This window comes from Syngnathus leptorhynchus, unplaced genomic scaffold (genome assembly GCF_054491065.1).
Source record: "Syngnathus leptorhynchus isolate UIUO unplaced genomic scaffold, UIUO_Slep HiC_scaffold_397, whole genome shotgun sequence".
NCBI classification, from domain to species: Eukaryota; Metazoa; Chordata; class Actinopteri; order Syngnathiformes; family Syngnathidae; genus Syngnathus; species Syngnathus leptorhynchus.
The window spans coordinates 1-14,984 of NW_028232349.1; the positions used below are offsets into that span (position 1 = coordinate 1).

General features: G+C 58.1%; 1 pseudogene; it reads right to left on the reverse strand.

Annotated features, from left to right (window-relative positions):
• LOC147036848 (18S ribosomal RNA) lies at nucleotides 1-718 on the reverse strand (annotated as a pseudogene; the record flags this gene model as incomplete).
• Nucleotides 719-14,984: the final 14,266 nt, after the last annotated feature.

A 14,984-nucleotide genomic window follows, 5' to 3' on the forward strand; every position in this document is an offset into this window, starting at 1 on the left:
CCCGAGGTCCAACTACGAGCTTTTTAACTGCAGCAACTTTAAGATACGCTATTGGAGCTGGAATTACCGCGGCTGCTGGCACCAGACTTGCCCTCCAATGGGTTCTCGCCCAAGGGTTTGGACTGTGCTCATTCCAATTACAGGGCCTCGAAAGAGTCCTGTATTGTTATTTTTCGTCACTACCTCCCCGTGTCGGGAGTGGGTAATTTGCGCGCCTGCTGCCTTCCTTGGATGTGGTAGCCGTTTCTCAGGCTCCCTCTCCGGAATCGAACCCTGATTCCCCGTTACCCGTTGTCACCATGGTAGGCGCAGAAAGTACCATCGAAAGTTGATAGGGCAGACATTCGAATGAGACGTCGCCGCCGCGGAGGGCCGGCGATCGGCTGGAAGTTATCGAGGATCACCAAGGGAGGCCGGGCCGGACGCGCGGAGGGCCGCGGCGCGGCGCGTGAACGCCGGCGCGACCCCTGGGCCCGCGCGCCCGGGCACCGCGTGGGTTTTGGGTCTGATAAATGCGCGCGTCCCCGGAGGTCGGCGCCCGTTTGCATGTATTAGCTCTAGAATTGCCACAGTTATCCAAGTAACTGAGGAGCGATCAAAGGAACCATAACTGATTTAATGAGCCATTCGCAGTTTCGCTGTACGGGCCGTGTGCACTTAGACTTGCATGGCTTAATCTTTGAGACAAGCATATGCTACTGGCAGGATCAACCAGGTAGGAGAGAGGGTGGCTGGGTAGCGCCTCTCGCTCGCCGGCCCGCCGGAGCGGGGGCTCGCGCGACTGTTTTCCGGACGCCGGCCGCGGTTCGCGGGGGCTCTAGGTGGTCTGACGCTGCCGCGGGGTGAGATGGATCGGGCTGGACCCGGCGCAGCCGAAGCCGAGGACGCGGAACCTCGAATGCGACCCTCGCGGACCCCTAAACGAGAGGAGCTGCGCCCGGCCTCGTAAGACACCTCTTCTCCGGTGCTAGGTCGACCCGACGCCGCTGGCCGCCGCCGCCGCCTTGCCGCTATCCCTCCGCACGTTTGGGGCCGGTGGCGACCCGCAGGACGGCCGACAACTCGCTCGTTTGGCGGGGCGATGCAAGGTTAGGCGAACTGGGCGGTAACTCGGGTTAGTCGAGGGGACTTCGCGGTGGACAGGGGGGTGCGAATCCGGCCGGGCGGCCCTTCGATGGAGCCTGGTGCAGGGACATTCAATGGGATGAGCCGCGCTCGCCGCGGAACCTTCGAGCGCCGCTACTCAGCAAGTAAACGAGAGGGAGCTGCGCCCGGCCTCGTAAGACGCCTCTTCTCCGGTGCGAGCGCCCCGACGCCGCTGGCCGCCGCCGCCGCCTTGCCGCTATCCCGCCGCGCGTTTGGGGAGGGAGGGCGACCCGTAGGACGGCCCGCCGACTACACGACCGTTTGGCAGAGCGAGTGCAAGGTTAGGCGAGCTGGGCGGTAACTCGGGTTAGTCTGGGGAGACTCGCGGTGGACAGGGTGGCGCGAATCCGGCCGGGCGGCCCCATCGATTAAGCATTGGTAGGGAGCCGAGGATGAGCCGTGCGAAGTGGCCTCGGAGGCGGTCCGTGGGGGACGACGGGGGGGGACGGGCGTCGGCCCTCCGGCCCGAGCAGAGAACGTTCGGTCACCCAAGCGGGAATCTGCGCCCCGGCCCGAGTCGGACTCGGTCGGTGCGGCCCGCTGAGGCCCTCAACTATTCCCGTACGCGGGGGTCGGGAGCTGCGGCGCTGCGCCGGCGACTTACCCGCGCGAGGCACGCACTGCGTGCGGCCAGGATGCGGAGTTGGATCGGCGCTGGTTGGGAACCCTCGGGGAACGAAGGCGGACGGCGGCCAGCCGGCGCCGACGAACCCGTCGGGGAGGGGGCTGGTGGCAGGCGCGATCGGCACTATTGCTGACTGCCGGGAGGGAAGCTGCGCCCCGGCCGAGTCAGACTCAGCCGTTGCGGCCCCCCCGAGCCCGCAGCGCGTAGCGCGGAAGCCATACGCCCCCCCGATGCGGAGCGACAGACGCCCCCGCGACCGCGGTTGGTCGGGAAGGCTTTTCGGATAGAGGTCGGACGGTGTGTGTGTGGACGGCTTCCCGTGGTGCCGCCGCTATCAAGCCGGAGGGTTTGAGAAACGACATTCGCGGAAGGACCGGCGCGGCCGGCGGACGCTCGCACGCGCGGCGCCCGACACTCAGCCGCTCGCTCGGCCTCCGTGGATCGTGGCTAGGTGGGATGGATGCCAAACCGGGTCGTCTCGGTCTCGCCGCAGTACGGTCGCGCCGGGGCCTGCGGGGCGGCGCGGGGAGCGCACGCTCACGCGGCGGCCGGGGCGCTAGAGTGCGACCCGCAGTGGGTAGGAACCGTCCACCCGACGTCGGACGAGCCGAGGCCGATGGAGGCCCTACCAAGGCGGGTCATGAGTGCCAGTCGGTCAGTTGGGTGAGGGGGTACTCGGAGGCCCGCCGGGAGCAGACGGGCGACCGGGGATGGGGGGCGTACGCGGGCGGGCGCCGGGAGAAGACGGCCCGTCCGGGGTCGAATCTCGGCCTGTGTTTTCGGAGCCGGCCGGGCATCACGCTCCCTCCTTGGATGGACAACATTCGTAGTTGACACTTTGTGTCATTTTATCCGAGCGGGCGGGCGCCTCGAGAGGCGGACCGTCCGGGGCGACTCTCGGCCTGTGTTTTCGGAGCCGGCCGGGCCTCACGCTCCCTCCTTGGATGGACAACATTCGTAGTTGACACTTTGTGTCATTTTATCCGAGCAGACGGGCGCCGCGAGGCGGACCGTCCGGGGCGACTCTCGGCCTGTGTTTTCGGAGCCGGCCGGGCATCACGCTCCCTCCTTGGATGGACAACATTCGTAGTTGACACTTTGTGTCATTTTATCCGAGCAGACGGGCGCCGCGAGGCGACCGTCCGGGGCGACTCTCGGCCTGTGTTTAAGGAGCCGGCCGGGCATCACGCTCCTTCCTTGGATGGACAACATTCGTAGTTGACACTTTGTGTCATTTTATCCGAGCGGGCGGGCGCCGCGAGGCGGACCGTCCGGGGCGACTCTCGGCCTGTGTTTAAGGAGCCGGCCGGGCATCACGCTCCTTCCTTGGATGGACAACATTCGCAGTTGACACTTTGTGTCATTTTATCCGAGCAGACGGGCGCCGCGAGGCGGACCGTCCGGGGCGACTCTCGGCCTGTGTTTTCGGAGCCGGCCGGGCATCACGCTCCCTCCTTGGATGGACAACATTCGTAGTTGACACTTTGTGTCATTTTATCCGAGCAGACGGGCGCCGCGAGGCGACCGTCCGGGGCGACTCTCGGCCTGTGTTTAAGGAGCCGGCCGGGCATCACGCTCCTTCCTTGGATGGACAACATTCGTAGTTGACACTTTGTGTCATTTTATCCGAGCGGGCGGGCGCCGCGAGGCGGACCGTCCGGGGCGACTCTCGGCCTGTGTTTAAGGAGCCGGCCGGGCATCACGCTCCTTCCTTGGATGGACAACATTCGCAGTTGACACTTTGTGTCATTTTATCCGAGCAGACGGGCGCCGCGAGGCGGACCGTCCGGGGCGACTCTCGGCCTGTGTTTTCGGAGCCGGCCGGGCATCACGCTCCCTCCTTGGATGGACAACATTCGTAGTTGACACTTTGTGTCATTTTATCCGAGCAGACGGGCGCCGCGAGGCGGACCGTCCGGGGCGACTCTCGGCCTGTGTTTAAGGAGCCGGCCGGGCATCACGCTCCTTCCTTGGATGGACAACATTCGCAGTTGACACTTTGTGTCATTTTGTTCGGCCTGTGTTTAAGGAGGCGGCCGTCCTCCACTCGGTCCGTGTTTAAGGAGCGACACTCGCGCTCCGGTTCGGCCTGTATTTAGGGAGGCGGCCGTCCTCCGCTTGGTCTGTGTTAAGGGCGACACTCTGTCCATGTTTGAGGAGCCTGGCCCTGACGCTCCTCTCCGGCCTGTGTTTAAGGAGGCGGCCGTCCTCCCCTTGGTCCGTGTTAAGGGCGACACTCGGTCCATGTTTGAGGAGCCTGGCCCTGACGCTCCTCTCCGGCCTGTGTTTAAGGAGGCGGCCGTCCTCCCCTTGGTCCGTGTTAAGGGCGACACTCGGTCCATGTTTGAGGAGCCTGGCCCTGACGCTCCTCTCCGGCCTGTGTTTAAGGAGGCGGCCGTCCTCCCCTTGGTCTGTGTTAAGGGCGACACTCGGTCCATGTTTGAGGAGCCTGGCCCTGACGCTCCTCTCCGGCCTGTGTTTAAGGAGGCGGCCGTCCTCCCCTTGGTCCGTGTTAAGGGCGACACTCGGTCCATGTTTGAGGAGCCTGGCCCTGACGCTCCTCTCCGGCCTGTGTTTAAGGAGGCGGCCGTCCTCCCCTTGGTCCGTGTTAAGGGCGACACTCGGTCCATGTTTGAGGAGCCTGGCCCTGACGCTCCTCTCCGGCCTGTGTTTAAGGAGGCGGCCGTCCTCCCCTTGGTCTGTGTTAAGGGCGACACTCGGTCCATGTTTGAGGAGCCTGGCCCTGACGCTCCTCTCCGGCCTGTGTTTAAGGAGGCGGCCGTCCTCCCCTTGGTCTGTGTTAAGGGCGACACTCGGTCCATGTTTGAGGAGCCTGGCCCTGACGCTCCTCTCCGGCCTGTGTTTAAGGAGGCGGCCGTCCTCCACTTCCTTCCATGCACCACCACATTCGCAGTTGACACTTTGCCATTTTTTCAGAGAGGTGACACTTAGTCGTTTTTTCGAAAGTTGACACTTAGTCGTTTTTTCGAAAGTTGACACTTTGCCGTTTTTTCAGAGAGGCGACACTTAGTCGTTTTTTCGAAAGTTGACACTTAGCAGTTTTTTCGAAAGTTGACACTTAGCCGTTTTTTCGAAAGTTGACACTTAGCCGTTTTTTCGAAAGTTGACACTTAGTCACTTTTTCGCCACAGTGACACCTCCAGCGCGTGCCACGGCGCTTTTCAGGTCTTCTATCCGACCTTGTGCTGTCGAGGACGGCGTGTCCGACGCCGTGGGGAGACCAGCACCATCTCCTCCATACTCGTAAACGGGGGTGCTTTGGAAAACGGGGGGAAAGTCGATGAGTACACTGACTACTGGGACCATTTCATTGTACTCTGGCGCACCTGAAGACCAAAAAAGGTACTGCACCTTAGCCCGGGTACCTCACCCCCTGGTACCTCGAGGAGAACTTAGAAAAATTTCGACAAATTTTTGGTGAGCTCCAGGGAGAGAGGCTGATTTTTCGCTTTTTGAGGCCGACCGCCGAACCGGCGCGGGGCGGACTCACAAGCCCCGCAGAGCCGTGGGCACTTAGTCGTTTTTTCAGAGAGGCGACACTTAGTCGTTTTTTCAGAGGCGACACTTAGTCGTTTTTTCGAAAGTTGACACTTAGCCGTTTTTTCGAAAGTCGACACTTAGCCGTTTTTTTGGAAAGTTGACACTTAGTCGTTTTTTCGAAAGTTGACACTTAGTCGTTTTTTCGCCACAATTGGCTCTGAGCTCCAGGGGGAGAGCCTGGTTTTGCCTTATTTCAGGCCGGCTGGGGAACCGGCGCGGGTCGGATGCACGAGCCCGGCAGAGCCGTGGGCACTTAGAAAATTTTCGCCGATTAAGCTGGGACCTCCAGGCGGAGACCGGCATTCCTCGTCCTCGGGGTTCGACCCAGGAACCGGCGCTGGGCAGACGCCGTAGCCACGCAGAGCCGTGGGCACTTAGAAAATATTCGCCAAGTTGGCTCTGAGCTCCAGGCGGAGAGGCTGGTTTTGCCTTATATCAGGCCGGCTGGGGAACCGGCGCGGGTCGGATGCACGAGCCCGCAGAGCCGTGGGCACTTTGCCATTTTCTCAGAGTCGACACTTAGTCGTTTTTTCAGAGAGGCGACACTCTGTCGTTTTTTCGAAAGTTGACACTTTGCCGTTTTTTCAGAGAGGCGACACTTAGCCGTTTTTTCAGAGATGTGACACTTAGCCGTTTTTTCAGAGATGTGACACTTAGCCGTTTTTTCAGAGATGTGACACTTTGCCGTTTTTTCGAAAGTTGACACTTAGCCGTTTTTTCGAAAGTCGACACTTAGCCGTTTTTTCAGAGATGTGACACTTTGCCGTTTTTTCGAAAGTTGACACTTAGCCGTTTTTTCGAAAGTTGACACTTAGTCGTTTTTTCACAGATGTGACACTTAGAAACTTTTTGCCAAGTTGGCTGTGAGCTCCAGGAGGAGACCGTTATTTTTCGTCATTCGAGGCCGACTGCGGAACCGGCGCTGGGCGGACGCCAAAGCTCGGCAGGGCCGTGGGCACTTAGAAACTTTTTGCCAAGTTGGCTGTGAGCTCCAGGAGGAGACCGTTATTTTTCGTCATTCGAGGCCGACTGCGGAACCGGCGCTGGGCGGACGCCAAAGCTCGGCAGGGCCGTGGGCACTTAGAAACTTTTTGCCAAGTTGGCTGTGAGCTCCAGGAGGAGACCGTTATTTTTCGTCATTCGAGGCCGACTGCGGAACCGGCGCTGGGCGGACGCCAAAGCTCGGCAGGGCCGTGGGCACTTAGAAACTTTTTGCCAAGTTGGCTGTGAGCTCCAGGAGGAGACCGTCATTTTTCGTCATTCGAGGCCGACTGCGGAACCGGCGCTGAGCGGACGCCAAAGCTCGGCAGGGCCGTGGGCACTTAGAAACTTTTTGCCAAGTTGGCTGTGAGCTCCAGGAGGAGACCGTTATTTTTCGTCATTCGAGGCCGACTGCGGAACCGGCGCTGGGCGGACGCCAAAGCTCGGCAGGGCCGTGGGCACTTAGAAACTTTTTGCCAAGTTGGCTGTGAGCTCCAGGAGGAGACCGTTATTTTTCGTCATTCGAGGCCGACTGCGGAACCGGCGCTGGGCGGACGCCAAAGCTCGGCAGGGCCGTGGGCACTTAGAAACTTTTTGCCAAGTTGGCTGTGAGCTCCAGGAGGAGACCGTTATTTTTCGTCATTCGAGGCCGACTGCGGAACCGGCGCTGGGCGGACGCCAAAGCTCGGCAGGGCCGTGGGCACTTAGAAACTTTTTGCCAAGTTGGCTGTGAGCTCCAGGAGGAGACCGTCATTTTTCGTCATTCGAGGCCGACTGCGGCACCGGCGCTGAGCGGACGCCAAAGCTCGGCAGGGCCGTGGGCACTTAGAAACTTTTTGCCAAGTTGGCTGTGAGCTCCAGGAGGAGACCGTTATTTTTCGTCATTCGAGGCCGACTGCGGAACCGGCGCTGGGCGGACGCCAAAGCTCGGCAGGGCCGTGGGCACTTAGAAACTTTTGCCAAGTTGGCTGTGAGCTCCAGGAGGAGACCGTCATTTTTCGTCATTCGAGGCCGACTGCGGAACCGGCGCTGAGCGGACGCCAAAGCTCGGCAGGGCCGTGGGCACTTAGAAACTTTTTGCCAAGTTGGCTGTGAGCTCCAGGAGGAGACCGTTATTTTTCGTCATTCGAGGCCGACTGCGGAACCGGCGCTGGGCGGACGCCAAGCTCGGCAGGGCCGTGGGCACTTAGAAACTTTTTGCCAAGTTGGCTGTGAGCTCCAGGAGGAGACCGTTATTTTTCGTCATTCGAGGCCGACTGCGGAACCGGCGCTGGGCGGACGCCAAAGCTCGGCAGGGCCGTGGGCACTTAGAAACTTTTTGCCAAGTTGGCTGTGAGCTCCAGGAGGAGACCGTTATTTTTCGTCATTCGAGGCCGACTGCGGAACCGGCGCTGGGCGGACGCCAAAGCTCGGCAGGGCCGTGGGCACTTAGAAACTTTTTGCCAAGTTGGCTGTGAGCTCCAGGAGGAGACCGTCATTTTTCGTCATTCGAGGCGACTGCGGCACCGGCGCTGAGCGGACGCCAAAGCTCGGCAGGGCCGTGGGCACTTAGAAACTTTTTGCCAAGTTGGCTGTGAGCTCCAGGAGGAGACCGTTATTTTTCGTCATTCGAGGCCGACTGCGGAACCGGCGCTGGGCGGACGCCAAAGCTCGGCAGGGCCGTGGGCACTTAGAAACTTTTTGCCAAGTTGGCTGTGAGCTCCAGGAGGAGACCGTCATTTTTCGTCATTCGAGGCCGACTGCGGAACCGGCGCTGAGCGGACGCCAAAGCTCGGCAGGGCCGTGGGCACTTAGAAACTTTTTGCCAAGTTGGCTGTGAGCTCCAGGAGGAGACCGTTATTTTTCGTCATTCGAGGCCGACTGCGGAACCGGCGCTGGCGGACGCCAAAGCTCGGCAGGGCCGTGGGCACTTAGAAACTTTTTGCCAAGTTGGCTGTGAGCTCCAGGAGGAGACCGTTATTTTTCGTCATTCGAGGCCGACTGCGGAACCGGCGCTGGGCGGACGCCAAAGCTCGGCAGGGCCGTGGGCACTTAGAAACTTTTTGCCAAGTTGGCTGTGAGCTCCAGGAGGAGACCGTTATTTTTCGTCATTCGAGGCCGACTGCGGAACCGGCGCTGGGCGGACGCCAAAGCTCGGCAGGGCCGTGGGCACTTAGAAACTTTTTGCCAAGTTGGCTGTGAGCTCCAGGAGGAGACCGTCATTTTTCGTCATTCGAGGCCGACTGCGGCACCGGCGCTGAGCGGACGCCAAAGCTCGGCAGGGCCGTGGGCACTTAGAAACTTTTTGCCAAGTTGGCTGTGAGCTCCAGGAGGAGACCGTTATTTTTCGTCATTCGAGGCCGACTGCGGAACCGGCGCTGGCGGACGCCAAAGCTCGGCAGGGCCGTGGGCACTTAGAAACTTTTTGCCAAGTTGGCTGTGAGCTCCAGGAGGAGACCGTCATTTTTCGTCATTCGAGGCCGACTGCGGAACCGGCGCTGAGCGGACGCCAAAGCTCGGCAGGGCCGTGGGCACTTAGAAACTTTTTGCCAAGTTGGCTGTGAGCTCCAGGAGGAGACCGTTATTTTTCGTCATTCGAGGCCGACTGCGGAACCGGCGCTGGGCGGACGCCAAAGCTCGGCAGGGCCGTGGGCACTTAGAAACTTTTTGCCAAGTTGGCTGTGAGCTCCAGGAGGAGACCGTTATTTTTCGTCATTCGAGGCCGACTGCGGAACCGGCGCTGGGCGGACGCCAAAGCTCGGCAGGGCCGTGGGCACTTAGAAACTTTTTGCCAAGTTGGCTGTGAGCTCCAGGAGGAGACCGTTATTTTTCGTCATTCGAGGCCGACTGCGGAACCGGCGCTGGCGGACGCCAAAGCTCGGCAGGGCCGTGGGCACTTAGAAACTTTTTGCCAAGTTGGCTGTGAGCTCCAGGAGGAGACCGTCATTTTTCGTCATTCGAGGCCGACTGCGGCACCGGCGCTGAGCGGACGCCAAAGCTCGGCAGGGCCGTGGGCACTTAGAAACTTTTTGCCAAGTTGGCTGTGAGCTCCAGGAGGAGACCGTTATTTTTCGTCATTCGAGGCCGACTGCGGAACCGGCGCTGGGCGGACGCCAAAGCTCGGCAGGGCCGTGGGCACTTAGAAACTTTTTGCCAAGTTGGCTGTGAGCTCCAGGAGGAGACCGTCATTTTTCGTCATTCGAGGCCGACTGCGGCACCGGCGCTGAGCGGACGCCAAAGCTCGGCAGGGCCGTGGGCACTTAGAAACTTTTTGCCAAGTTGGCTGTGAGCTCCAGGAGGAGACCGTTATTTTTCGTCATTCGAGGCCGACTGCGGAACCGGCGCTGGGCGGACGCCAAAGCTCGGCAGGGCCGTGGGCACTTAGAAACTTTTTGCCAAGTTGGCTGTGAGCTCCAGGAGGAGACCGTCATTTTTCGTCATTCGAGGCCGACTGCGGCACCGGCGCTGAGCGGACGCCAAAGCTCGGCAGGGCCGTGGGCACTTAGAAACTTTTTGCCAAGTTGGCTGTGAGCTCCAGGAGGAGACCGTTATTTTTCGTCATTCGAGGCCGACTGCGGAACCGGCGCTGGGCGGACGCCAAAGCTCGGCAGGGCCGTGGGCACTTAGAAACTTTTTGCCAAGTTGGCTGTGAGCTCCAGGAGGAGACCGTCATTTTTCGTCATTCGAGGCCGACTGCGGCACCGGCGCTGCTGCGGACGCCAAAGCTCGGCAGGGCCGTGGGCACTTTGCCACTTTTTCGCCACAATTGGCTGTGAGCTCCAGGAGGAGACCGTTATTTTTCGTCATTCTAGGCCGGTTGCAGAACCGGCGCGGCTCGGATGCACGAGCCCGCAGAGCCGTGGGCACTTAGAAAAATTTCAGAGAGGCGACACTTTGCCATTTTTTCAGAGAGGTGACACTTAGTCGTTTTTTCGAAAGTTGACACTTAGCCGTTTTTTCGAAAGTTGACACTTAGTCGTTTTTTCGAAAGTTGACACTTAGTCGTTTTTTCGCCAAAGTGCCCACCTCCAGCGCGTGCCACGGCGCTTTCCAGGTCTTCTATCCGACCTTGTGCTGTCGAGGACGGCGTGTCCGACGCCGTGGGGAGACCAGCACCATCTCCTCCATACTCGTAAACGAGGTGCTTTGGAAAACGGGGGGAAAGTCGATGAGTACACTGACTACTGGGACCATTTCATTGTACTCTGGCGCACCTGAAGACCAAAAAAGGTACTGCACCTTAGCCCGGGTACCTCACCCCCTGGTACCTCGAGGTGAGCTCCAGGGAGAGAGGCTGATTTTTTGCTTTTTGAGGCCGACCACCGAACCGGCGCGGGGCGGACTCACAAGCCCCGCAGAGCCGTGGGCACTTAGTCGTTTTTTCGAAAGTTGACACTTAGTCGTTTTTTCGCCGATTTTGCTGGGACCTCCAGGCGAGGACCGGCGTTTTTCGTCTTCCGGGTCCGACCCGGGAACCAGCGCCGAGCGGACACATTCGCTCGCTAGTGCCGTTGGCACTTAGAAAATTTTTCGTTTGTCATGAGCTCCGGGCGGAGACCGGCGTTTTTCGTCTTCCGGGTCCGACCCGGGAACCAGCGCCGAGCGGACACATTCGCTCGCAAGTGCCGTTGGCACTTAGAAAATTTTTCGTTTGTCATGAGCTCCGGGCGGAGAGCGGCGTTTTTCGTCTTCCGGGTTCGACCCGGGAACCAGCGCCGAGCGGACACATTCGCTCGCTAGTGCCGTTGGCACTTAGAAAATGTTTCGTTTGTCATGAGCTCCGGGCGGGAGAGCGGCGTTTTTCGTCTTCCGGGTTCGACCCGGGAACCAGCGCCGAGCGGACACATTCGCTCGCTAGTGCCGTTGGCACTTAGAAAATTTTTCGTTTGTCATGAGCTCCGGGCGGAGAGCGGCGTTTTTCGTCTTCCGGGTTCGACCCGGGAACCAGCGCCGAGCGGACACATTCGCTCGCTAGTGCCGTTGGCACTTAGAAAATTTTTCGTTTGTCATGAGCTCCGGGCGGAGAGCGGCGTTTTTCGTCTTCCGGGTTCGACCCGGGAACCAGCGCCGAGCGGACACATTCGCTCGCTAGTGCCGTTGGCACTTAGAAAATTTTTCGTTTGTCATGAGCTCCGGGCGGAGACCGGCATTTTTCGTCATTCGAGGCCGACGGGGGAACCAGCCGGAGCGGACACGTTTGCTCGGAAGAGCCGTTGGCACTTAGAAAAAATTCCGTGTCTCGTGAGCTCCAGGGGGGACAGGCTGGTTTTATTCATCCGTAGCCGACATGGGAACCAGCGCGGAGCGGATTGGTGTTGCGCTGCCATATACCTCATCTCTCTCAAGAGTCCCCCCCTTATACGTGCCGATGGTGTTTTGGAAAACGGGGGGTAACTGGATGAGTACACTGACTAGTGGGACCAAGTACACTAATAGCCCCTGGTACCTAAAATGGAAGTATAGAGGCCGACTTTCGGGCAAGATCACGCCGGGTTAGGCTTCCAGGACCTCGGCTAAGCAATTTTAACGGGTTGCCCGGTTCTTTTTTGAACCAGCCCGGTTCTTTTTTTTTATCCAGCCCGGTTCTTTTTACACTTCCAGCTGGAGCTCGGGAGCGGCTTTTTGCACAAGATCACGCCGTGTTAGGCTTCCAGGACCTCAGCTAAGCAATTTTAACGGGTCGCCCGGTTCTTTTTTGATCCAGCCCGGTTCTTTTTTTTATCCAGCCTGGTTCTTTTTACACTTCCAGCTGGAGCTCGGGAGCGGCTTTTTGCACAAGAACACGCCGTGTTAGGCTTCCAGGACCTCGGCTAAGCAATTTTAACGGGTCGCCCGGTTCTTTTTTGATCCAGCCCGGTTCTTTTTTTTATCCAGCCTGGTTCTTTTTACACTTCCAGCTGGAGCTCGGGAGCGGCTTTTTGCACAAGAACACGCCGTGTTAGGCTTCCAGGACCTCGGCTAAGCAATTTTAACGGGTCGCCCGGTTCTTTTTTGATCCAGCCCGGTTCTTTTTTTTATCCAGCCTGGTTCTTTTTACACTTCCAGCTGGAGCTCGGGAGCGGCTTTTTGCACAAGATCACGCCGTGTTAGGCTTCCAGGACCTCGGCTAAGCAATTTTAACGGGTCGCCCGGTTCTTTTTTGATCCAGCCCGGTTCTTTTTTTTATCCAGCCTGGTTCTTTTTACACTTCCAGCTGGAGCTCGGGAGCGGCTTTTTGCACAAGATCACGCCGTGTTAGGCTTCCAGGACCTCGGCTAAGCAATTTTAACGGGTCGCCCGGTTCTTTTTTTTATCCAGCCCGGTTCTTTTTTTATCCAGCCCGGTTCTTTTTACACTTCCAGCTGGAGCTCGGGAGCGGCTTTTTGCACAAGATCACGCCGTGTTAGGCTTCCAGGACCTCGGCTAAGCAATTTTAACGGGTTGCCCGGTTCTTTTTTGAACCAGCCCGGTTCTTTTTTTTATCCAGCCTGGTTCTTTTTACACTTCCAGCTGGAGCTCGGGAGCGGCTTTTTGCACAACACGCCGTGTTAGGCCTTCCAGGACCTCGGCTAAGCATTTTTAACGGGTCGCCCGGTTCTTTTTTGATCCAGCCCGGTTCTTTTTTTTAACCAGCCTGGTTCTTTTTACACTTCCAGCTGGAGCTCGGGAGCGCTTTTTGCACAAGAACACGCCCGTGTTAGGCTTCCAGGACCTCGCTAAGCAATTTTAACGGGTTGCCCGGGTTCTTTTTTGAACCAGCCCGGTTCTTTTTTTATCCAGCCTGGTTCTTTTTACACTTCCAGCTGGAGCTCGGGCGCGGCTTTTTGCACAAGAACACGCCGTGTTAGGCTTCCAGGACCTCGGCTAAAGCAATTTTAACGGGTCGCCCGGTTCTTTTTTGATCCAGCCGGTTCTTTTTTTTATCCAGCCTGGTTCTTTTTACACTTCCAGCTGGAGCTCGGAGCGCTTTTTGCACAAGATCACGCCGTGTTAGGCTTCCAGGACCTCGGCTAAGCAATTTTAACGGGTCGCCCGGTTCTTTTTTTTATCCAGCCCGGTTTCTTTTTTTATCCAGCCCGGTTCTTTTCTACACTTCCAGCTGGAGCTCGGGAGCGGCTTTTTGCACAAGATCACGCCGTGTTAGGCTTCCAGGACCTCGGCTAAGCAATTTTAACGGGTCGCCCGGTTCTTTTTTGATCCAGCCCGGTTCTTTTTTTTTATCCAGCCTGGTTCTTTTTACACTTCCAGCTGGAGCTCGGGAGCGGCTTTTTGCACAAGACACGCCGTGTTAGGCTTCCAGGACCTCGGCTAAGCAATTTTAACGGGTCGCCCGGGTTCTTTTTTTTATCCAGCCCGGTTCTTTTTTTATCCAGCCCGGTTCTTTTTACACTTCCAGCTGGAGCTCGGGAGCGGCTTTTTGCACAAGATCACGCCGTGTTAGGCTTCCAGGACCTCGGCTAAGCAATTTTAACGGGTCGCCCGGTCTTTTTTGATCCAGCCCGGTTCTTTTTTTATCCAGCCTGGTTCTTTTTACACTTCCAGCTGGAGCTCGGGAGCGGCTTTTTGCACAAGAACACGCCGTGTTAGGCTTCCCAGGACGCTTCGCGCTAAGCAATTTAACGGGTCGCCCGGTTCTTTTTTTTATCCAGCCCGGGTCTTTTTTTTATCCAGCCCGGTTCTTTTTACACTTCCAGCTGGAGCTCGGGAGCGGCTTTTTGCACAAGATCACGCCGTGTTAGGCTTCCAGGACCTCGGCTAAGCAATTTTAACGGGTCGCCCGGTTCTTCTTTGATCCAGCCCGGTTCTTTTTTTAACTCCAGCCCGGTTCTTTTTACACTTCCAGCTGGAGCTTGGGAGCGGCTTTTTGCACAAGAACACGCCGTGTTAGGCTTCCAGGACCTCGGCTAAGCAATTTTAACGGGTCGCCCGGTCTTTTTGATCCAGCCCGGTTCTTTTTTTATCCAGCCCGGTTCTTTTACACTTCCAGCTGGAGCTCGGAGCGGCTTTTTGCACAAGATCACGCCGGGTTAGGCTTCCAGGACCTCGGCTAAGCAATTTAACGGGTCGCCCGGTTCTTTTTTGATCCAGCCCGGTTCTTTTTTTATCCAGCCCGGTTCTTTTTACACTCCAGCTGGAGCTCGGGAGCGGTTTTTTGCACAAGATCACGCCGTGGTTAGGCTTCCAGGACCTCGGCTAAGCAATTTTAACGGGTCGCCCGGTTCTTTTTGATCCAGCCCGGTTCTTTTTTTATCCAGCCCGGGTTCTTTTCACACTTCCAGCTGGAGCTCGGCAGCGGCTATTTGCACAAGATCACGCCGGGTTAGGCTTCCAGGACCTCGGCTAAGCAATTTTTAACGGGTCGCCCGGTTCTTTTTTGATCCAGCCCGGTTCTTTTTTTATCCAGCCCGGTTCTTTTTACACTTCCAGCTGGAGCTCGGGAGCGGCTTTTTGCACAAGATCACGCCGTGTTAGGCTTCCAGGACCTCGGCTAAGCAATTTTAACGGGTCGCCCGGTTCTTTTTTGATCCAGCCCGGTTCTTTATTTATCCAGCCCGGTTCTTTTTACACTTCCAGCTGGAGCTCGGGAGCGGTTTTTTGCACAAGATCACGCCGTGTTAGGCTTCCAGGACCTCGGCTAAGCAATTTTAACGGGCCGCCCGGTTCTTTTTGATCCAGCCCGGTTCTTTGTTGCATCCAGCCCGGTTCTTTTTCC